General features: G+C 40.0%; 1 long non-coding RNA gene across 1 annotated transcript in view; it reads right to left on the reverse strand.

Moving 5' to 3' along the window:
* The window catches only part of LOC137146277 (uncharacterized), a 188,862-nt gene that overhangs the window by 143,714 nt on the left and 20,132 nt on the right, over positions 1 to 25,016 (reverse strand). Inside the window, exon 2 of the long non-coding RNA XR_010917896.1 lies at positions 5,412 to 5,540. This is a non-coding gene — a long non-coding RNA (uncharacterized lncRNA). The remainder of the gene's footprint in view (positions 1 to 5,411; positions 5,541 to 25,016) is intronic.

A 25,016-nucleotide genomic window follows, 5' to 3' on the forward strand; every position in this document is an offset into this window, starting at 1 on the left:
ATATTATGCCCTCATCTATTATTGTTTATATTAAAGTAAAGTAGTGCTTGAGATGTTGTATAGGTATATGGGAAAGGCATGGTCCCTGGCCTGAAGAATTTATAGTCTAAGACAAAAACCAGAGGAAGGGGTAGAAGAAGTACCACATACGAGTTTCTGTTCTCCTTCTCCTTCCACTGTAGCAATTCCCCTCAAGTCTAATGTCCTCAAGCTCTTAGATCACAAAAAAGTCAAACCTTTACTTCAGAATATGTTTCTATCCGGGCATTAGGCCAGTGTTGCTCATTGAAGTACTAGAGATTCTGGAGATACCACATGACAAAACCTGTACTTCGGACCCACTGCACTACCTACTTCTGAAAGCTGAAAGAACTGGGTCCATTGCTAGTGGAAACTCTCAGTGCCTCAATTGGGGAGGGCATTATCCCCAGCTTCTATAAAGGAAACCAGCATACCCATTTCCCAGAAAAACACAAATTGATGGTAAAAATCTGGCCAAATATCATCCAAGATCTAGTCTTTCATTCCTGATTATTGACAAGTTTGTGATCAACCCTCAGGGCACTTAAATGTATGTTATCCTTGCTTCTTGTAAATCTGAGTATAGCCCAGTAAATGCACTAGTTAGTCTGGTGGTCAGTCTCTTTCTAGTGATGTATGTCCATGGCAATATTTTAGATCTGTCCACACCTTGTACGACGCAGTTCATAAGATGATGTGTAAATAGGAGACAGAGAGAAGTAGGTGGAGGCTCAGACAGGCACAGGCTGGAGGGGATAACATTGGAAGGGATCATACTTGTAAGAAGGACAGGGTCAAATGGAGAGCACACTCCCCTTTAGAGCTTGCAACTGAACCTAGGATTCTGAGTCTCAACATTCCTCTGTATCAGCAAACATCTGTGACATGCACTAGAAATGCATTTCTACATGGATGACCTCAGTTTACTACTGCTACCAGTTACTCTGTTGCCTCAAGTTGCAAAGGTCCAAATCCTGATGATTACCAAACTGGGGGAGGAGGGTGGTCAATATGATGCCATATGATGGAATTTGTTGTTGTTTTTTTTAAACATAGGAAATTACATATAAAAATACATGAAAAACATTAGAGGTGGCAAATCAAGCACTCAAAAGTTTGGAATGCCAAAATTAAGTTTGCCTATGCTTGACTTTACATTAAAGGAACTTCAATGTTGCAATTTTCTTAGCTATAATTTAGGCATTATGTAATTTAACATATTTGTAAAGAGAAAGATAAAATGTAGGCATATGTGTGTGTATAATTAATACATTAGTGCATATTATACATACACGTGTACACATGCACATGCATAAATGTTCATTACAGTAGTCGCAAGAAGCAAGACCCTGAGACTAGTAAAATAAAAGATTGTCTCCCCCAGGCTCCCTTGTATTTGTAAAACTCTCGGAATACAGATAGCTTCAGTAAAACCTCTCTTGCAGTGACTTTCTTGAATTACCCTAAATTTTAAAATAATTTCCAAAACGAAAACATTTGTCACAAGAGTAGATGTAAATTAAACATACCAATTGCAAATAGAAACACACACACTTCACATGTACTACAAAAACTCTATGCTTTTAAATGATGAATTCATAATGTACAGCAGTTGACCAGCAAGCCAGTATTTTACCCACAGGTCTGAAAAATAGCTGAGAGGGGCTAATAGTAACATGTTTTAGTTTTCATTTCAAACTCTGTTACCAATTCAGCTAATATCACATTGTGTGATCTCATGCTGGTACAAGAGCCAAAACTTTTACTTGAAATCTTTTAAGTTATCAGATCTGGAAAGCTTTTCAAATCACTTTTGTTTGAGAAGGATTAAAAACCAAGACCAGAGATAAGAGGCCAGGGACTTGAAACATTTATCATTTCATCACACTTTTCCATCTGATGCTAGGTTAGCATCTTTACAGATTCAATGGAATTACCTCAATACCTTTTTATGAAGGGATTGAAAAAACACCCAGAAAATTAAAAACAATTTATGGGCTTAGCAATTAAAACCCAACAACAAGAGCATCCAATCATTCTGTAGAAGAAGGGAAAGAAATGGAAACATCCAGAATGGAAGGCAGATTCCCAGCTTCCCAAAGGGACATTCGTTTCTAGCTCTGGAAGACTCTAAAATATCGTCTTCTACCAATTACCTTAAAATAATTTTCCATCCACAAAAATGTCATTAAGTTTTTTAAAATGGGGGTGGAGGGGAGTTCCTTCTCTGAAGCTTATATAGTTGCATTCATAGCACTTGTAGAATCTGGCTGTACAGCTGAAGGGAAACTAGGAATAGTTCCACTGAAAAACATCAAGCACTCCCTAAAACTTTTCTAAATCAGTTCTGCAATTAAATGTGTGGCACATAGGGAATACATGATGGTGGGGTGTGATGTAAAAATTTTACTGGCATTCATTGTGGATGGCCCACCATTTCTACCCCAATCTCATGCTGATGATACCTCACCAATACATATTCTGCCTGTACAAAATGCCCACAAAATGAGCAGTGGACCAGAAGGTTCCCAATATGTACCTGGTATAATTGCAGAAGTCAGGACTCATTAACCAGTTGTTATAATAAGGTAACAAAAATCCTTTCATAAACCAATAGCCTGGATCCTGACTCAATTTAATTCAATGGTACTTTCCCCACTGGATACAACAGAAGAAAAAGCAGATATAGTAACTTAACTGAATAAAAAGAACAAAAGTGTGTAACCTGTAAAACTAAATTTAAATCATGTAAATCTTACACGCTCCCCTCTCCCCCCAAAAAACAAGCATATCAATAAAGGAATTTATTGACTATAGTAATTTTTAAAAAATTACTGGTAAAGTCTTTTGTGAGCCACCAAATGTACAAAACACTGAACAAGGCTCCACACAAATCTCAGTTGTCAAATATCATCACTAACCAATCAAACTTGGGTATGTAGCTTTATAGATCCTGGTTGGTTACCTGGATGGTGTTGTTTGGTGTCTCTTGAAAACGTACACAAAATATAGAATACTATAATTCCCACTGCCTTAACCACACCTAAAACAAAACATATTTTATACATGTGGGTACAACAGAAAAACATTTTGATTTTTTTCACTGCCTGGTTGGGGAAAAGGTCTCTAAATGCACATATGACAATCTATATTAATCAGACTGAATTATCCCCCATCCACGGATGTCTGCCATTCACAATACAGTGGTGGGCAGAAATCAGACACACAGAGTCCTATCTTTTCATACCTTCTTTGGTAGAGATCCCTGCTTTCCCGTTACCTACCATGCTTCCCTAGTGCAAAACCTGTGCTCCTACTACACCTTAAGCACTGCTAACCTTCGGTTCTCTCCTCCTTGTGCAGAGATCTTTAACTGTCTCCTACATTCTCTCTACCACCAGCTCCAGAAGCACCTTCATTGCAATCTACTCTCAATTATAGCCCATCAGAAAAACAGAAAACATTTTTGCTAAAATGGTCATCACTTATTGTCAAAACACAGTTCACTAGAAATGTTCCCATCCACTCCACTCTCAACTACTGCATCCTTCCATCTCTCACCTGCTTCTGGAGCACCCACATATGCTGCCACCCGCTCCCATTGTCTCTTTCCTTCACCCACCCAACCCCAGAGGCACCAACACAACATTGCCACCTATTCCCTTGTCACCTTGTCCTGTCCCTCACCTAGCTCCAAAGACACTCCTTTCCCCCACTGTAACCTGATCCTTCTCAGAGCATGCTTCCTTCCACCATTGGTCTCCAGAAGCTTCCCTAACACGATACCACCTGCTCCCTCACACAGATTCCTTCCCCCCTTGGTTCCAGAGACCTCCTCTACAACATCTCTTGCCCCACCCAATACCACTACTGCCACCTCTTTTCCCTTCTTACATACTTTCCAGCGGGTCATTTCCCTTCTGCTAATATTACACAAGCAGCAGCATCTCAGCTCTGCCTCTATGTGAAGTAAAACTGACCCCTCAATGATTGAAAAGGCTTTGTCCGAACCCAAGCTATTCTGGTGATGACGGTACTTAATGCATGCACGAGAAAGACTCGTCCAAAGAGCTAAAGAAACACAAAAGCTGCACTGAATGATTAACAGCACTGCAGAGGAATCAGGAAAGAAAATAAATCTAAGGTTTAAAAATGTTTACATTCATATACAAATATTGCTGGTGGGTTGTTAGGCTTTCGTTTTACTAGTCCCTAATTATCAGCTGTTCTGCCACCATCCTGTCCTGCCAAAGAAGGGTCTGACTAAACAGCAGTTGTCCAGGCAATGATATCTGTAGGTCAGAGCTCACCCTGTGATGAGCTGCTGGGAATCAACAGCAGCAAAGCTTCAGATCCACTCCTGATCTGCCTGTGTAAATGCAAAAGTGAGCGAAGCTAAACCCCAAAAGCTGAAATTCTGTCACCACATGCCCTCACACAGGATTGTACCCTACCACTTCTGCACTATTCCTGTTAAACACAGAACTTTGAACAGGCCAGCATTGGAATAAGTTATACTGAGGAGCTTGCAAAGACATAGGGAAGAGATACAGAGTAGGCTGGGCTTCTGGGGAATCGTCGGGCTTTTAAGATCCAGAACCCCACAATATTCAGAGGGTATAGCTCCCAATCAAAATGATTCAAACTGAACATACTTGGAATTTGGAAAGTTTGGGTCCAAAACTGGACCACAAGCCCATTTTTACTCTTTTTTGAACTGTTTAGTTTAAATTTTAATGACATATTTAGCCAAGATGCTTGCCTGATGTGAGAATAATCAATATTAAATTTAAACTAGTGTAGCTGATATGGTTGTTAGAGGAACACCCACAATCGTGTCTACGAGATTGGAGGGGAGAAGAAAGACCAAAACAACTTAAGGAAATAATTTTTGGAGATCACCAGGACTTAGTTGCACACACACAAAGCTGCAATACAGATAGATCCCTGACCAACATTAACCTTTCTGATACACTCACAAGCATATGCAGAAGTCTGATTGAACTCTACCTCCTACGCGTCACCTTGAGTTCTACTGTGATTAGTTTTTTCTTAGGACTGATTCAAGAAAGATCTTAATTGACAGTTCAATTTTTGATTGCTTAGCAAATAAAAGCTAGCAAGATGACAAAAGGTACTGCATTTAAGGGTGTTGGAAAGCTGAAATGCATGGGATTTATCAAAACCTCATGCCACTCTTTATAGAAACTCTCGTTACTAAACAGGAGAAGTAAACTCTAAAGACTGGTGCTTATAATTAAAGGGTGTGTCTGCAATCTATTCACTTTCTTCTACTCCCATTTGAAACCATGTGAGTTATATCTTCCTGTTTTGACGACAGGCCTCCTGAAGGAAGGTCTGAGTTCATTATAAATTATTTCATTACTCACCGCAGGTGTCCCTCCTGGAGCAGGAAGGAACTACAGCACAGAGGCTGCATGTAAATCCTTTGATCACATCCACAATCCCACTTCCGAAACATAAATCCTCCCCTTTCACTGTACTGATGTGACTCATACCTGAAATGGAGAGAGAACAGGACGCAAGCTCTCAGTAACCTTATGTCGATGGAAAAGTTAAAAAATAATACATTTAAGTAGTAATTAGTCAAGTCCACGCTATTTTCTCAAGCAGACACTGAAGTCAAATGCATTGCTGTAATTAAGTTTCAACAACCCTTGATGAACACACATTTACAGAAAAGCAGCTATATTTATTTATTTATTTATTTCAAGACTAAGTTCAGCTAAAGTAGAATATCCTGTTAGATATTGCAGTCTGGACACTGCTTCAATTAATGGACCAGTACAAAGTCTATCAAGATCCTTTTCCTACAACAACTTTCAAAAGCAGGAAAATAACCAAGAACATGCTCTTAGGACAGAGCCTTATAAAATAAAATATATGACCAACTTTGACACTGTAGAAGTAATCCAAAATACATCTATCCAACACAAGCATACCCTTACAATGGGCGTTTTTCTTCGTTTCCGCACCCTCTTGTAGTGTCCTGGTTTTAATTATTTTTATATATTTTACCGCAGCAACTCCATAAAAAAAGTACAAATGTGCTGTAGACAGAGATGTGGCCATCCTTTAATGGTTTTGGATGTGCCAAAAGACAGATAGAATAACATGTCTCATAACAGTAGAGACATTTCTTCCACAATAGAAGGCATACTTTCACTATTCTTGAAGGAGAGAAACAGAGTTGCAGGCTAATTTGTGTTGGCAATAGCAGAATTAACGGAATCTGGTGTGTAACAGCAAGACTTATACCTAAGTAAACATTAATAAAATTAGAATAAATTAAATGTAGAAAACATTAGCACAACAACGAGCTGACTCTCAAAAGCATCCTGGCTGGTAAGCAGCCTATGTATATTTTCCTGATCCGAGGGAACCTGGGAACTCCAACTTTCCAATGATGTACAACACTTTCTAGCTCAAACCAGTTCAGGAGACCTGAAAAATCACAGAATTCTGAATACCATCTTGCTTCCCCTACCTGTGCTTAAATTCCAACCATATTTTAGTGACTATTATCTTGCAGACTGATAGCAGAACCAATACTATTTACTTATAGGACACTTTCCTGAACATTTTTGTAATTGTTGTTGAATTTGCACCATTACCAAGTACTACCCATCTCAATTGCCAGCTGACAATCAAATTTGATAATTGATCAACAACAGAATAAAAACTATGCCATGTTTCCCCAGCAGAATGAATTTTTACATATGTTAATGTGTATCCATATGTACTGAAGTGTCTTGGCAGTTTCCTTTTTACAAGTTTTTTAAAAACCTTAAAATTTCTCATTCTTAATTTAAAGTCAAATTCTGCCCTTAGACAGACACGCACAAATGTCTTTAAAAAAGTCCACTCTCTGAATTGCTATAGAGATGCATTAAAAGGAAACCATGCCATCTGACTTGCCTACATGCTACAAAATCTACATGGAAATTTACATCTGCTTTCAGCATATCTTACCTAGTTTTTGATTGTGCACCACTGAAATGGATAACAGACATATTCTTGTTATATTATAGGTAATACAATGTGACAAATATTTTTGACAGGTGTTATTTTTATTTACTCACACATACATACACACACTTTCTCCCGAAAGAACACATGCAGTATGAAGTGGAAGAAAATAAACTTAAGTAAACATTCTTCTCTGAGTTCACCAGAGCATTAAGCACATTTCTTTAGCTCTTTGAACAATACAGTTTAAACGAGATGCTGAAGCCTGTCAGATATGAAGTGTCCAAAGATTAAGCCTCAACAACATACCCTTGAATCACATTCCAGTCCCACTTAATGATAGTAAAGTCAAAGAGAAGGTATTTTTACCAAAAATGTTGATGCCAAAAATGTCAGGACAAAAAGGTTTTCCACTGTGTGAAATTTCATTAGTTCTCTCTCAGAACAAGAAACAGAAATATAATTTTTATATATGACGATTAAAATGTCATGAATAGTTAAGGTCAAAGAGGTCTATTTAGCCTCCTGTATAGGATTGCCATGGTCTCTGCTCAAAATTAAAAGGCTGAGAGTTAAGCAGCTGGTGAATTACAAGTTTAGATTCAAAACAAAACTAAGCAAATAAGAGAGCTCACATAAAAACAGACTATTTATACAGGAAGTCTCAAATGATCTAGATGCTACAGCTATCAGGGAAAGACTAAAGGTTGCCAACTTATATAGAGTGGATCTGCGTCCCTAAACTAAACACCATCAAAAAAGTATAGACAACATTTTCATCACTATGATGTTTAAGAAAGATCCCATCCTGCACAGATACAGCGCTGTAAGGGTTATATATGAGGTCATTGTCATGACAGTCTGGCAGCTTGTGGTTTATGTAAATGGGGTGGTTTTGGAACATGCTATGAGTTTTTTATATAATGATGTAAACTGTGAAATGTTCTCCTGATATGTTGAAATCGGTCAGAACAACTGTGTAGGAGTCTGCATGCTCTGCCGTTGCATACTTCTGTTAGTTCAGTTTGCACCTGAAGCAGTTAGAGCACTTAACAGATAAAGATTTCCTCCTCCTCTAAACTTATCTGATTTTATGTGACTGAACATAAAATGCTGTTTAATTATCTTGTTAAGGAATGCACTGCACATTAAACCAGCAGTAAATAAATAAGATCATTACAGTTCCAGTTAGAAAGCCCCATTTTCAAATGCAAAGCAGCACATTTCTATTTCGAACAACAACTAAACCTGCAAGAAAAAGCCACACAAAAGTTTATGAAAGAGAGTCACAAGGGACTGGACTTCTTTGGCAGTCACAACAAAGATTGCAGCTAGCTAGTATGTAGAAGCAATCATTAATCTTCTTAATCATAAAAGTATTTCTTGGATCCTTGAATTAAATTATCAGAGCTCTGCTTGTGGACCAAGGGCACGTTCTGAAGTTCTGTAAGCCTCAGATGGAAGGGGTCACTATTCGAAGAGTTTACCACTTGAAGAGAGTTGTCTGAAAATCATCATAAAGGTCCACTCCCCATACATTTTGAGCTGACTGCCAAGAAAATTTCAAAGCCCCGCTGCCACCTGTATCTGAGATAGATTCTTCAAATATGCAGAGAAACACACCTTAAAATGTGTCAGCGGCTGATGTGAACAAAAATAAGCCAGGAGTCTTTCAGCTGGTACTGGAAGACTCACTTGGAACATATTCATCTGCCATGCTGAGCGGAGTTAAAAATAAAAATCGAGAGGGACCCAGACTTGTGACTGGGCTAAGGGCCAAATCTTGATGTCCTTACACATGCTCAGCTCCCACTAAAATCAACTGAAAATTAGACCTTAAGATTTGTTCATAAATTGTAATAGCAATGTTTTCTAAGGGCATTACTTGGCCTCAATTAGTGTTCATGAAAATCTGAATGGGGAAAAGCCACCTGCGTACACAAATTTATTTTTTTAATGCTTTCATTTGTGGACTGAAATTTTGGAATTCATGCAAGTGAATTCCACAATTTCAGTTAAATATACCGTATAATTAGAGGCCATAATTTGAAAGTTTGGCCCTAAAAGTCTTCCTGGTCTTGGGATGTCTAATTTAAGATAGTCTTTGGGCAAAGCAGACTGGCTAACACTAAGATTTAAGATCATCCTTGAAAAAGAGAAAAGTAAATTCCATTATTGATGAAGCCTCTGTTGAACAGAGTTGCCATTTTATGCAAGATCCAAGCCAGCGGCAATGTAAAAAAGTAGAGAGATATTTAAACTTCTGTTCACGTCACTTTAATTTTTTCCTACCCAATGTGCCCAAGTTTCTTGTGGCAGTTGTTTTACTGAATAGTTAAATCAAGGTGTGCTCTTCACTGGGAAGGTGAATTTCCTTCTCTCTTGTAAGTAGACCACAAGTGTATTTAAAGCAAGACAGAAAAAATATCAGAAGAAAACAAGGCGGCCAGGCCCAAGCCTCTGTTTGAGAAGCCTGAGACACACAGTCACCTATCATCAGTATGTACCAAAAGAAGATATAGGAAGTACTACCTGCTTTGTTGTTGATCTTCGGACCATTTTAAAAGCGTGATCCAGCTTCCCCTAGCCCAGTCCTCAAATACTGAAAATTTTTCATACCCCTATTGCTGATTTAGCATTGCGTGAGCATTGTTACAGGCACAGTGTCTCACTCTCAGATTATGTCTACATGGGAACTGGAGGTGTAATTTCCAGCTTGGGCAATGAGCTAGCACCTTAAAAACAGAAGTGTAGCCACATCAGTGAGTGGCATGACAGACTAGCAGCGGTTCTCAACTTATTTACTATTGTGTGCCACATATGCAGCTCTCTGTGTGTTATGTGGGTATATGCTACCTGTACGGCCCTGAGGATGTCACACGGGCTACAGCTGTGCATTGATTGGGCCGCAAGCCACCTGCTGGTGGAGAACCACTGGCCTAGCGTCTCCAAGCACAACCCTGTCTGACACCCAACGTACATTCTAAAAATGGCTCATTCATGCCACTGTGGTTCCACTGCTATTTTAGCACTGTAGGTCAATCAAAACTAGTGCAGATATGTCTAGCTGAGCTGGAAGTTAAGTCTCCAGCTCCAATGCAGACATATCCTATGATAGGAAGGAATGGTTGGGAATCTTGGGATCAAAACCAGAGTGAAATAGGAGAAAAAAGAGGCAGGATCATATTAATCAGAACTAAGAAGTTCACAGAGTGGAGCTGGGAAGAGGAGGGGGAAGATGGAAACAGGAATGAGGTATAGAGAAAATAGGAAAGGTAAAAGAGAGGAAGATGAGAACAGAACAGATACAGATACTGAGGAGACCTGGGGGTGAACCAAAGGGCACATAACCAAGGGGACATGCAAGAAGGTAAAGGTGGCTGGAAAAAGAAGCTAGCATCTGGCTATAACGCCAATTGGTGAAAGAGAATCTTGGTACTGAACTAAAGAAGGGTAAGCCTGGCTTTATTTTTTATATATTATATATATATATATATATATATATATATATATATAAAATGATGGAAAGAAGAAGAATTATATCAGGATTAGAGCCAAAAGACAGGGAACCCCAGAATAACGAACATGGATCTAGTCCCAATACTGTAATAGACTACCATTATGCCTGGGGGTAAATTAATCTTTCCGGCCTTTAGTCGCCTCATCTGTAAGATGGGTGTAATAGTTTATTTACCCTACAGGTGTATAAAGAGTCATTAATTAGTATTTATGAAGTGGTTGAAGATCCTCAGCTGGAAGATGCTATAGAAGTTATTTTATAGAACAATACTATTATTTGACAGGAGAGATAAGGGCAGACATTGCTTCTTTTTTGCCCGATAACCTACTAGAGGTGGAACAGCCAACATTTGAATTCCATTTTTCCGACCACTTGTCTGGCTTTACTATCAGTCGGTGGATATAGTTCTGGCATGTTCCATCCACCAACAGAAAATTAACAGCTCAGGGAAAGACTGTTTTGGTGAAAACTGCTAAGAAAATGTTTACCTTTCATTTTCTCAAGTATGTGCTTCTGGATTTTAACTTGAGCTCACATTCTGTACTGAACTCTCAAATCAGATAGCCTGTATAAAACCATGCAATGTATTTTTTTAAAGCAAGTCAAATCTACCTTGTTCTGTAATTCATTACAAGATACAGAGTTGAATTGCTTTTTAAGTGCAAACAAGAATGAAGTTTAATTAATTAGTTCCAACCTATGGCAAAGTCTCTTCTCATCTTATTGCTTTATTCCCAAACAATTAACTCATGTACTCTTTCTTTCCACGTGCACTCATGTGCGCACACCCCCTTGCAGTAAGAGAAGTGAGTTGGCTTTAACATGTTCAGTGAAAACAAAATCTAACATGTACACACCAGCATCTGGCCTGAATTTGGTTGACCGCATAATTTGACACAGATTTCGTATACTGAGCAGATGGAATTCCCCAGTTTTCCATTTTTTTCCTAAATCACATTGAGGATCCATTCACACCCTTACCAAGGCTGAACATATCCCACAGTGTTTAGTAATAAGGAGGCAGCCTGTAGCAGTATGGTGCAGAATGATACCACAAATAAGAGGGCTAGAACTGCCTGAGCCTGCTCTACCACTATAGAATCTCCCTTGGTTGCCACATTCTAATGCTTGACATTACGCTGCCTCTGCCGGCTTGGCAGCTGGAGCCAATAGATGCTCTTTGATGGTGGGTCAAGGGGCATGCTCTAGATCTTCACATGCCAAGACACATAAAATCAATTTTAATGCCCAGAAGAAGGAACTACTGATGCAGAAGGTCACTAAATGCCAGTTGCTCTATAGCACTGAAGTCTTGAAGGGAAACCCAGAAAAATAGACATTAGCAAGAAACAGATTGTGGTCCTCTGACACCACCATGGGATATTGTAAAAAGGCAAAGGAAGTCAAATGTCTAATGGATATTGGGATTCTCACAGAACTGAGAACAATTTTTTTTTAAATATTTTAATTACCTGCAGGAGAGCAGTACACCATATTATTTATTTATTTTTAAAGGGTTCCCCCCCCAACCAAGAACAAGAGATTACAGATATGGTACCTTAATAAAAGAAAAACAAAAAATGGGTCCCAGTTTTTTGTAGCAAAAGAAAAAGACGTTGTGAACAAGCTGCTGACCTGATCCAACTTAAAATCCTAGCTATACTGATTGATGGATGGCCTACACAAATGTGAAACCATGTACCACATTACTGGCACTATTTCCCCAGGGGAGAGGGAGAAAGAACAAACCACATGTGACAAATGCTAGTCTCATCACTCCATTCACTTCTGTAAGGTGCTCAGATATTATGGTAACAAGGACAGTTTAAGAAGCAGAATAGAATAGAATCTTCGAACAAAAGTGACCTCCATCCCCTATGTCCCTATTAAAAAAGCAGTTTCACCCATTAGTGTATTTTGAAGGATATGGTGGGCTTAAAACTTAAAACTGTAAGATGCGACTTTAAATCTCAGGGGTCTTCCTGGTCCTGCTTGCAGACTCCTCCTATAAACTCCTCCTGCAACAAACAGTCTTCTGGTTGGGTGGTGTTTGTGGGTCCACCCAGAAATGTGGGTCTTTGAGTTAGCATCCCACCACCTGAATGGGGCAGTTTGCCCCACAGGGTATGTCTAAGACCACAGTTAGATAACCTGAGCCCCGCTGTGGGTAAGTAGCTGTTTAATTACAGTGTAGCTATTCAGACTCAGGGTGCAGCCGGAGCTCTGAGACCCCTCCCTCACCTCACAGGGTCATAGAGCCCAAGTTCCAGCCCAAGCCTGAATGTCTACACCAGAATTCAACAGCCCTTCAACCTGAGCCCCAGTCAGGTTTTTAATTGCAGTATAGACACACCCTCAGAGAACTATCGTTTCCGGCTGATTGTGGACTCAGACAGACGTTACAGAACGAATTGTGACCAGATGCTTAATACAATTTATATTAACAACAAGATAGAAGGAACATAACCCAGAATAGGAAAAGAACAGGTTAAAGAATATTTAGACAAGTTATATGTATTCAAATCAGCAGAGCCAGACAAAAATTCACCTTAAATTACTTAAGGAAGTATCTGAAACAATATCAGAACCATTTGCAATTATCTTTCAGAAAACAGAGGATGCATGAGATCCCAGAGGATCTGAGAAGGTCAAAATAGTACCTCTTTTAAAAAGGGAACAAAGAGGTCTCAGCGAATTGTAGACTAGTTCACCTAACCTGGAAAGATACTGCAACAAATAATTAAATAATCAGTTTGCAAGCACACAGAGGATAATAGGGGTTTTCGTGAATAGCCAACATGCATGTCAGGAACAAGTTATGCCAAAGCAATCTAATTTCCTGTTTTGACAGGGTTACTGGGCCAGTGGATAGGAGGAAGCAGTTGATGTGATTCATCTTGATTTTAATAAGCTTTTTACGCAGTTGCATATGATGTTCCCATAAACAAACTGAGATGTGGTCTAGATTAAGTTACTCTAAAATGGGTGCATAAAACTTGTTGAAAAACCATAAGCAAAAGTAATTATCAATGGTTCACTTTCAAACTGGGAGAATATATTTAATGGGATCCTGCAGTCTGGTGCTATTCAATATTTTCATTAATGACTTGGATAATAGGGAGGAGAGTGGGCTTACAAAAGTTGCAGATGACACCAAGCTAGAGGGGTTGTAAGCACTTTGGCGGACAGGATTAGAATTCAAAATGACCTTGACAAATTGGAGTACTGGTCTGAAGTAAGCAAGATGATAGTCAATAAAGACAAATGCAAAGTGCTTCTCTGAGGAAGGAAAAATCGAATGTACAAATACAAAATGGAATAACTCGCTAAGCAGTAGTACAGCTGAAAAGGATCTGAATGTTATAGGGGATCACAAATTGAGTGAGTCAGCAATGCGATGCAACTGAGAAAAAGGCTAATATTCTGGTGTGTATCAACAGAAGTGTCATCTCTAAAACATGTGAGGTAATTATTCCACTATCCTCAGCAATAGTGAGGCCTCAACTGGAGTATTATGTCCACATTTTAAGAAAGATGAAGACAAATTTGAAACAGTCCAGAGGAGAGTAACAAAAATGATATAAGGTTTAGAAAACCTGACCGGTGAGGAAAGGTTAAAAACTGGGCACGTTTAGTCTTGAGAAAAATAGACTGAGGGTTTGACAGCGAACCAGAGATAACTGCTCTCGTCTTGTCGTTTTTCAAACAAGTTATGAACCCATTTTAGAGTAATTTCATCTAGGCCACATCGCTAGTTTGTTTATGGGAATGTCATATGCAACTGCATGAAAAGAAAGGAAACCACCTTAACAACGAGGCAAATCTATGGCACCAGCTTTTCAGACTCCAGTAGTGGCTTCACACAGCCTGTTTTCTAAATGGCAATAGTTTCCACCAAGTGCAATTTTTTGCTTAAACTACCCATTTTAGTGGGGAGAATGGGGAGAGGGAGCAGGTCTAAACATTAGCACATTTTATACCAACATTCAAATGTAAAATATTTCTTTACAAAACTCTGTTGGCTTTACGCATATATAATCTTGAATAGAAAAAAAAACATTAGCAGTAGTTTCTCAGAATGAGGCTAAACAATTGGTCAATTTAAACATGACCATTTGGGGGGAGCTGGGAGGGCGGGAATGAACTTATTCACTTTGGCCTGTATTCAAATATCCTCTTTTCTAAATATAATTATGTTTGAATCATTAAAATATCTCCATCTTAAGACGACACTGTCACTGTTGACAGAGAATGTCACTGAGAATCCATCACAGGCAATTTTTAAATCAAGAATAGGGTTTGTTTGTTTTTTTTAAGAGAAATGCATTAGGGCAAACAGGAATTATTTTGGGGGAAGTTCTATGGCCTGTGCTATACAGCAGGTCAGACTAGAGGATGACAATGGTCCCTTCTAGACTTGAAATCTATGGATTTTCCAGTAGTACAACTATGTAATGTGTGTTTAAAAACTATCTGCATGGCCTAATCTGATTTTCCCATACGGATGCATTTGTAAATATTACAGCTGTATCTGAGACCAGTTGAAAAGTTGGTCTGTAACCAACAGCTTATAGCTTTAAACCCCTTCTCTTCTGCACTGTTACTATTCCCCTTTTCTTCATTTCCCTCTTCGGTCATACAATACTTTGAGCTTCTTTTCACTCAGAGCAGACTAAAGAAGCCTACATTTTATCTGCTTCCACAGTTTCCAGGCGATATCCATTTTAGAGAAAGCTTGCCCAGTGGTTCGTGTACTAGCTTGGGACTTGGATGACCTGGGTTTAAGTCCCTGCTCTGCCACAGACTTTGTGCGATCTTGGCCAAGTCACTTAACATCTCCGTGCTTCTATTCCTTCTCTGTAAAATGGGAATAATAACCCAAGAGCGCTGTGAGGATAAACATATTAAAAACATTATGAGGTACTCAGATACTATGGTAAAGGGGCCTTATAAGTACTTTATGTAGTACTCAATTATTTGAGGGCTGAGGGTGGGGGGGAGAGAGTTCACTATTAGCTTCTTTGGAAGTAACTTTTTAAAGATATAAATTAATTTCAACAAGCATTTTAAGCTTTATGGTATTTTACGAAGCATATTAATATTTATGAAGGAGGGTTTTTTGTAATATTTTTATAAAGGAGCTTAGAAGTGTGAAAGTATATAGAATGACACCAGCTATCCATTTTGAAACCATCTTTTTTATTTTTAAATAGTTAAATAAACAATGAATCAACTTCTGTTTTTCTTCCAATGCTGTATATTTCTTGGCAGAGACTAGACTGCAATGCCTATCAGAAAGCAGATAAAGAAAGAAGGAAGGATAAAACACAGCAGGGGAACAGTCCCCAAGGCTGATGATTTGAACACAATTTAGTTTACAGTTAACTCACAGCAGGACTTTTGTAATGTCCTTTATCACCTATGAAGCTGTTTTCTCATTTCTCATCATCATTACACACAACAAGACAAGAAAATATGTATCTGTACAAAATGCAAAAGATGTTTGCATAGGAACACAAGGCAAAAGAAATGACAACTTACATTTTAAAAGGAGATTTTTGTTTACACTAACAAAAAAATGTAAAGTTACCATAGGTAGAATAGGTGTACCTGTTGTCATTTTTCAAAAACAAAAGCCTTTTCTTCATTGCTTTTAATCTTCTCCCATTCATGTCCTCACTACTTAAAAATATAATTTTTTTCTCACTAAGCTTTGTCCTCATTCTAACCAAAACACTCCAATTTTGGCGTTTATGCTTTATTTTCATTTTTAACACATTACGAATCTTCTTTTAAACAGGGAACATTCTATCCTTAGAAGCTGCTGATGTAAGAAAGACTTTCAGACAGCGGCATACTGAGAGGGGTGTGGGGAGGGTCAGGCCCCTGGGCACCGGCCTGAAAGGAGGTGCCGGGCCAGCCCTTCACTACACGCGTGTGGGCGGGGGTGCCACAGGAAGCTCTGAGAGCTTAGAGCTTCCTGCATTCCCCGGAAAGGCCAGCCCAGAGCACACTTATTCACCACTCCAGTCCCGCAGCCCAGCACCAGCTCAGAGGGGGCAGACTCAGCCCTCCCGCTGCCTGGGGCTGGGCAGGCCCTTCACAACATGGGGCGATGCAAGAGCAGCCCCTCACCCTCTTGCTCCTCCCACCCCTCGTGAAGAGCTGACCTGGTGGCCCGCACTCCCCCGCGCCTTGCGTGGGGGGTGAATGGGGGGGGGGGGGGGGGGGGGGGGGGGGGGCGCACAAGTGTAGGCTTGGCTCCTGGGTGCCGGAGACCCTCGGTACACTACTGCTTTGAGAACTGCCTGTTCTTCCTAGAGCCAGCAACCATCTTGCCACCTTTGCTTTCCAAAAGATCGGCACTGGTGCATTTGACTGCGGGCCTTTTGCTATCCAAACTCAGTGGGCAATCCTTCTGAATGCTCTCTGAAACCAAATGTCCAGAACTTCCACTGAAATCAATGGGAGTCCCATATATGTATGGCTGCCCTTGTTCGTGAGAGATGTGCAGTATTCGGAACGGCCGATGGCTGCCCTTGGCTTTTAGCAACATCCCATTGTTTGCCGTTTCAGACATGCTCTCTTAGGTGTGTCAGTAAAGGTCCCGATAAGGTCAGGCCTCGGGTTTACTGTAATTGCCGAGCGGGAGGAGGAAGGGGCGAGCGGGGGTGAGTGCCGGTCACTAGATGTTATACTGTTGCCACACTAAGGTGCCCAATATGCACAGTATAAGTTCTGACGACAGTGTGTCTACCAGGAGCCCACTGTTAACATACCTTACCCATAAATATGCCCAACACATTTAGGGCCTAATTCAAAGCCCATTTAAGTCAAATTGAGAAACTAATTTATTTCTATGGGAACTGGATCAGGCCTTCAATGCATCATTGCCTATTAGCAGCAGTTATGATCCTCATCGTGATTTTTAAAGTCCACGATAATAGAAAATACGGGATCACGATTCTCTTTCACAGATGAAAATACAAGATTAATAAAGGCAACCTATTCATCAATTGATGAACTGCAAGTATTTCAGGGACTGTCACAAATCAACATATTTTTGTATTTGGACCTTGGATTCTGTTTGCAGATGTTAAGGGGAAACACAACATTTGCTGTATCTTTTGCTACTGAAATTGAGTTATCTGTGAAAGACCAGCATGCAAAGAATTTAAACATTTTGCTATCTCCACCCATTTGGAGCTGTTACGTGGTCTATCAGGCCTTCTCTGCCTTCTGCTGGAAGCATTAGCATCCTGACCTCCCCACCCCCCCAGGAAAACACACTCAGACCAGGCTATCAACAAGACTTAGTCCTTCAAAAACCTAGAAGAGCTGGAAGGAGACACTGACAAATGAGGAGCCGGCAGGCCAGTTAAGGTTTGCTTGCATCTTCTCAGGGGCAATACTGGGTAAGACTGGGACAGCGGAGGAGCTAATTCACTGCTAGCCCATAATTCCAGGCCCTGGTCAGCGCCTTGCCTTCAAGCACTGCAAATAATGGCTTGCCTTTGAGTTTTGTTTGTTTGACAGACAAATCCTGAGTTTGTATACCCTTAGTTAGACTGAGGCCAAGCATACAGCATGGAGAGCGCTGTTCCTAGTAGGCGGCCATAACTGACAGGCTGAGACAGGGAGTGCCTGCAGCACCAACTTGGCCCTGCAGATGGCGCTATGGAGCAGCTGCACCTATGTCTAGGGCATATTTTCCATGACTGGAGGCCTGAAGTAACTGAGCTGGGAGAAGCAGAGTTTTGCTGAATCAGAAAATAAGCAGAAAGGATAACCTTCCGAATTGTTTAACAACCCGCAAAAACTAAAATGCAACTAAACCCCATATAACAACTATCCCTAGCTACAGCTGAAACTTTTAAACAGTCAGGGTTTCAGGTAATCTAAATTGATATCTATACAAATTTTGGATTTGGGAGACAAATCAAAATGTCCAAACACGGAGGTTAAAATAGTTGGTGTTTACTTGTACCTAAAGTGAAGATCTGATGGCAAAAGTTGACAGTTAATGTTATATTTCCTTCTGAAGGTTTACATTTATTATTTTCTTCTTTCTACTAACTTTTTTCTCATTTGAGATGTTCAATCACAGTTTAAGACCCCTTATTCCCACACCATCTCTCCCGCTCTCTGAAATCATAGACAGGTTCTCCATTAGTGCTATTCTCAGCCTGAAGGAATGTTAATTGTTATAGAATATGCACTGTAAATATCAATGTAATAAAATAGAGTTGAATAGCAGAAACTAAACCACAGCTCCAACACATTAGATTTGCATCCAAATGTAGAGAAAATCTGGAAACCAGAAGTTAAGCTGTTTAATTTAGGGCTAGGAAAAGAGGAAAAACAACCTATGTATGAAAGAAGACATAGAACAGGATGGCGGAAATAAGTACAGTGGGATGAAATGACTAGCTTAAAACCCAGAAACCAAAATCCTGGCACAGATTCAATTCCAAAAGATGCAGAGATCACTGCCTCACAAAAACACAGAGTCCCACCTCACGTAGAAATACTTGGGAAAAACCTGTTGGCTTCTTGATTTTCTAGCTATTGTATAGTTTAAAAGGTTCCCTAGCTTTTAAAGATTTTAAAGAAACGTCTATGAACAAAACATTGGATGGGGTGCAAGCAAGAAATAAAGAAAGTTGCTGGCATCCATTTTTCTAGCTTGCCAATTTTTCTATTAGTGCAAAACTCTCCAATCTAGAGTAATTCTTCTTTGCATATTCCACACCCATTCCATGCATGGAACTCCTCCTGTCATCAATGAACATTTCATGTGGGAAAACTGCAGAACATGCAACCAAGTTCTCCACTACAAATCAAAGAGAAGGTTGACTTTGTTATTGAGTTTAAAATATTAGGGGAGGAACTTATAATTTTCTGTGTAAGTGGGAAATTAAACCTGCACATTCACATTCAAGAGAAAGCAGAACTAGACCTTACATTTTGGAGAAATGTAATACTAAATGTAAAGCCTCACTTTGAGTTGTCCGTAGTTTGTTCATCCTTCAACTATCTTGCCTGTATCGCCACATAGAAACCTGGCATAACATTCTTTTGAATGTTCTCAAATGAAAGCTCAGAAGAGGGGTTTCGTGGTGAAAAGAAGAGGAGTTTCAGCTGGGGCCAGAGGTGAGTCAAAGAACAATACACCATTCAGACCAGTTTCTACCTAAAATCAAGTATACTCTCAGTATGAGCTCTGATAATTTCAGTCAATGGACCATTATGAACTAAAGCTGAAAAAAGTTAATCAGTAAGCATGAATGCTAATCTAGCTATACAGAACTGTGGTTACTGCCTGAGTTGTTCCAGATAGTGCATGTCCTCAGAAGTCTGCTGTGATCTCACTGAACAGACAGACAAGACAGCAGTGCCAAGAGCATTAGTGGAGTCAGCAAACACGAGTACAGAGCAAAGACTCACCAAGGATTCCACAAGCAAAAAAACAAGTACAAAAGTGGTTTGTCTGGTGGGAGACCCAATAGTTAGAGGACAACCCTTTTTAAAACTCAGTGGAAAACACCCCTATATATACTAGGCACCAGCATAATTATAGAAGCCTCTGTGCCAGCCTGCAAAGCTGTGCTGATGTGGCCTTTTGACCGGGTTTTATTCTTGGATTCGGCCTTCATCTTCTCCCCTCCGCTTTCCACCACAAAAATCAATTAATAAATGCAAGCCTTGTGTTGTCACAGTGGTTGTGGGGTACCACTTTCTCTTCTGAGGTCTGACCATCTAAATTCTCCAGTTCAGTTTAGCATTCAAGAACTCCCTTTGATTAAGAGATCTCTCACTGTTCTGACTTAACTTTAAAGGTTGGGACTTGTTTTCTTGTTTTCTAAAGTGAAAGTCTGTCACATTTGCCTAGGCTGTGTTCAGTAGAACCAGAACAAACGTTTTTATCATGAAAAACATTTTTCCATCATCTGTCTATAAAACACTGCCTCCTATATGGTACCAAGAAAAAAGTAAAACATTAATACATATGGATTGTGATGTTCAGTAATCACTCAGAGACAAAGTGCTTGACAAAAATCTGCTTCACATTACATAGCATAAGCCTCTTAAAGGTACAGTTCCCCATATTGATGGATGGAGGTTTTCCTTAATTTAATCACTATTGTCTCTATTGAAACTGATTAGTCGCTAATCATTTGGTCTAAATCATTTATAAGAAGCCATAAACTTGGACACTGGTATAAGACCTACAAGGGAGATCCACCTATGTCATTAATCACAGCTGATTGCTAAACTCTATGCACATCATATCTATGTGTATCCCAGGAACCCCCCCCCCAGATAATTTACTCCAATTTGTGATTTCCTTCTAATGAACTTGAAAGGTTTGGAATCTATTTCTCTTTGGATACATCGCTTTGGAACATTCAAATGATGGTGTTGTTCTCATTGTAATCTGTATACAATTTGGAGGAAAGAACATGCCAAAGTCCAATTTAACAATCCAGATCCTCCCCTTCCATTGGGAAATGTCTACCCCAATGGTGACAAGGTCTCTGGATTCCCAATAGGTCTTGTTAGTCACCTGTGGATAACCGGCAATAACTGGCTATCATTTTATTGGAAGACGATCAACCTTGAATTCAAGGGATTGCTGATGAATCTGTATAAAATATAGTTATCACCTAACAAAAATGATCACTTAGTGTCATATTTTTCAAAGGGATCTCAACCTAGCAGCACAATTCTTTGTATGTCCATTTTTCCACTCAATTTGATTGCAATTACACAAACTGTATTTCCATGTGTAAATTACCTAGGTAGATATTAGATACCTGTTTTGTACATACACAGAACTAGAAGAATTATTTTAGAGACAGCTTTTGAAAATGAGGCCATGAAACTAAGACAGACCCAAACGTAGCTTACGTTTTGAAACCAAAGTGTTAAAAGCAAAATTCTTACTGGAAAAAAGCTTTCTGGTTCTCAGTTTCCCACATAGTATTTATTATTCATCAAAATAGCCTGCAAGAAATTAAACAAATTAAAAAGTAGTAAGTTACACAGTCACTTGTAATGTGAACAAGGGTAATTCTGTGGTCAAACGGCTATACAAAAATGCTAGCTGCCACATCCAATACAAAAAAAGTGTTTATTAGGGCACTACTACAACAATTCAAGGATGTACGCACCATATCATTCAGTCTACACACTTCAACTCTTCTGAAGCAAGACTCATGCTAGAATACAGTAAATGGCAGTTTAAATGAATTTTGGTAATCCCTCTGTAGCAGAAACTTCAGTTCAGCTGCAAGTAGGTTCCCCACCACCATCAAGCAACATAAAACCAGACTGTATGACAAGCATAGCAGATTTTCACATCTCAAGGGACATCTACGCTTCGAGCTGGGAGTGAGATTCCCAACTTGAGGAGACATACCTATGCTAGCAATTATAGAGCAAATCCACTAAAAATCTAATGTATTTGCAACAGCATTAACTGCAGGAGGAGTTAGCTTCCCCCCCCCAGTACATACCTGGTGTGTCTGATGGGCACGCACACAGGACAGCTAGCCCCTGCCACTGCTCCCTCTGGGGCAGCTACATTGTATTTTAGAGTGCTAGCTCAATGAGAGCTATTGGGGCTGTCCCCTTGAGCTGGGAATCATGCCCCTAGCCCAAAGGGTAGGCATAACCTCAGTCAAGCCTTGTTTAAGAGAAGCTTCCCACACAGATTCTGAATCCTGAACTTTGTCCCATGTGGAAGAAAACAGCAGAAAACAAAATTCCAGATGCCACCATAGTTTAAGAAATCTTTGGAACGAAGATGTCTGAACACTGATTAGCAAGCAAGAGTGAAAAAGCAGCAGTTAAAAGAATAAAGCACTTTCGTAGCCTTCTTGTAATAATTTAACTTGCCCCTAATGCAGGCTCATTGACAGGCCCAGCGATTTAAAAGGTCCCAGGCAGATCGGAGGATAGATATGTATCCACCTCTCCTCCACACACTCACACACCTTCCCTGAGGCCCCTACAGCTTGTGCTCTGTTCCTCCCTGGAGCCAAGGTGGTATCTGCTATTCAGTTTCCTGGGTTCATCAGTAGCCTCTCAGGGGAGTCCAAGGGACCCGGGAAGCTGAGTAGCAGATACTGCCTCCTCAGCCACCCGGGAACCTGCACATCACATAATAAATAAGTAAAAACTTCTGACGGAAGCCCACTCGAACCTCAGCCATCCCTTTCTAGGGCCCAGAGTTGCTGTCGGTGGGCCTGCCATAGTGTGATACACAGGACTTAAATGACTGTCCAACTGCTAAGGCACAGCTTCCCTATTCCTTCCTAAAAGAGGTCTTGCTCCCCTGGTTTCCTTAAACTGCTTAACGGGGAACTGATGCATCAGGGATACATTTTATTTCTGTATTCCTTTCGGATACAAAGCCATCGCCCTGCCGAAAGCACACTCCATCTTCCTACTTAGGAAGGTGTGCAATAAGTTGGCATTCATTGATCTCTGACTCTATTTAGGAGCAATATGTTTCCCTTCAGTTCTCTTCTTCCAAACACTAAATAAAAGATATTTCTGCCATAAACATCCTGGAGCTCCATTTACACAAGATTTTCTCTCAGACACTGATTTTCTGGGGAACACACTGCTTCTTTACAAGAGACTCTTACCTGCCCAAACCCAAGCCCATGCTGAGACATCAGGGGCACCCGCAGTGCACACCTCCCTGCATTGGCAAGTCAGTGAATCGTTTAAAGCAGTGGTTCTTAACCTATTTACCACATATGCAGCTCTGTTATATGGGCCGCATCCACACGATATATATACTACCTGTATGGCCCTGAGGATGTCACATGGGCCGCAGCTGTGTGCTGATGGGGCCACAAGTGGCCTGTGAGCCACAGGTTGAGAACCACTGGTTTAAAGCAACACGCTATTTTGCGTGCATCAGCGAGGTCACATCAACAACATTATACAACTTCATTTCAAGAGTGTTTTGCCTTTATACTGGCTAATCCATCTACATAAATCAAGTGGTTTTTTTCCAAGCCATGTTTTATTATTATTCCTGAAATATTTTATTCATGTTGTAAGGACAGAGAATCAGCCTGTCCAGTACTTTCATCATATCACTGGCACATAATCAGTTCTACCTGGTACTAGTACAGCAGTCGTAACCTTTCCCTTTGAAAAGGACGTCAGCTTGTTATATAGCCCTTTCTGAAGCTGCCCAGGCTAGTCTTGAAGGAAAGAAGAAATGCACCTCCTCTTTTAGGTTTTGTCATCAAACAGTAGAAAGCAGAAGGGTAGAAGTAGCAGAGGACTCTTGGCCCATATTTAAAAAAAAAAAAAAAAAAAAAGGCAATTATTTTAGTGTTCTTCTCAGATTACTTTGTTTGTTAGACCTGAAGGACTGAAACCCATCCAAATGGGTCTTCACTAAATCCTTCAGCAAAATCCCCAAAGACTTCACTAGAACTTTTGTCTGGAGTAAGAAGTGCCAAATTTGGCCCAGTTATGAGGTTTGTGGTAAGACAGAATAGGATGATTTTAAAATAGACTTGTATTTGGTTTAGAAAAAAAAAATCTTATTCCTATTTCACAGCACATAGCAATACAGAGTAGTTAGCATGAAAGGAAAGGGAGAGCAATGGGGAGGTGAAATTAAGCTAAAGATATTTAGAAGCCTCCCAGCTTGTGTCGGGAAGAACTGGGTGGGTACACTTAAGGAGTTGGAAGTGGAAGGCTCAGATCTTTGAAGGACTCGTGAAAATTTTGAGGGCTAGGCTTGTAAGAGTTCAGAGTTTAGTAAGCTTTTCTGCCAACTCTTCCAAGTTTGAGGAGAATGCAGATAACCCAATTTTAAGAAAACCTTCCCCCCCGCCACACACACACACACACACACACACACACACACCCTTCCTTCTATGAAATCACTCGTCAGCTCATTTAATGCAATTTTTTTTTATATAAACTGCTCCATATCACTGGAATATTGTGTCTCAGTATCCCATTATACACCTGGATTTTTAAAAACAAATAAATATATGGCAACGTAAACAGTGCTGAGGTTTGATTTCCATCAAGCCTTTACTAATGCATCATGGGATTTCTACACATTCAGTAAGGTATTCCGGATTGCATTATTATCTACTTCCGCTTTTAATATCGAAAAATGTTTCCGGGGGACTTTTCAAACACTGATGGGCCTCTCACAAGGCCATACTGCATGATTAGGTATTTAATTCAGAAACTTAGGATTTCTTTTTTCTCCTCAGGTTGTTGTCCTTCCCCCTAAATGTGAACACACACTCACTGCAGTGCTTGGGTGGTCTTCATGCCAGACATTAGCCTTCATCTCTCATCATCTGTCTCAGCTGACCCAAGATAAAAATCTAGACAAAGGCTTCTCTTATTTTACCCATAACTTGCTGAAACCTTCACCTGACAGATATGGGCTCAACCGTAAAGCACCTGTAGTATATGAAGTAAAGAAAAT

The sequence above is a fragment of the Emydura macquarii genome, unplaced genomic scaffold, assembly GCF_026122565.2.
Source record: "Emydura macquarii macquarii isolate MOO-44397 ecotype Brisbane River unplaced genomic scaffold, CSIRO-AGI_Emac_v2 contig_431, whole genome shotgun sequence".
NCBI lineage: Eukaryota > Metazoa > Chordata > Testudines > Chelidae > Emydura > Emydura macquarii.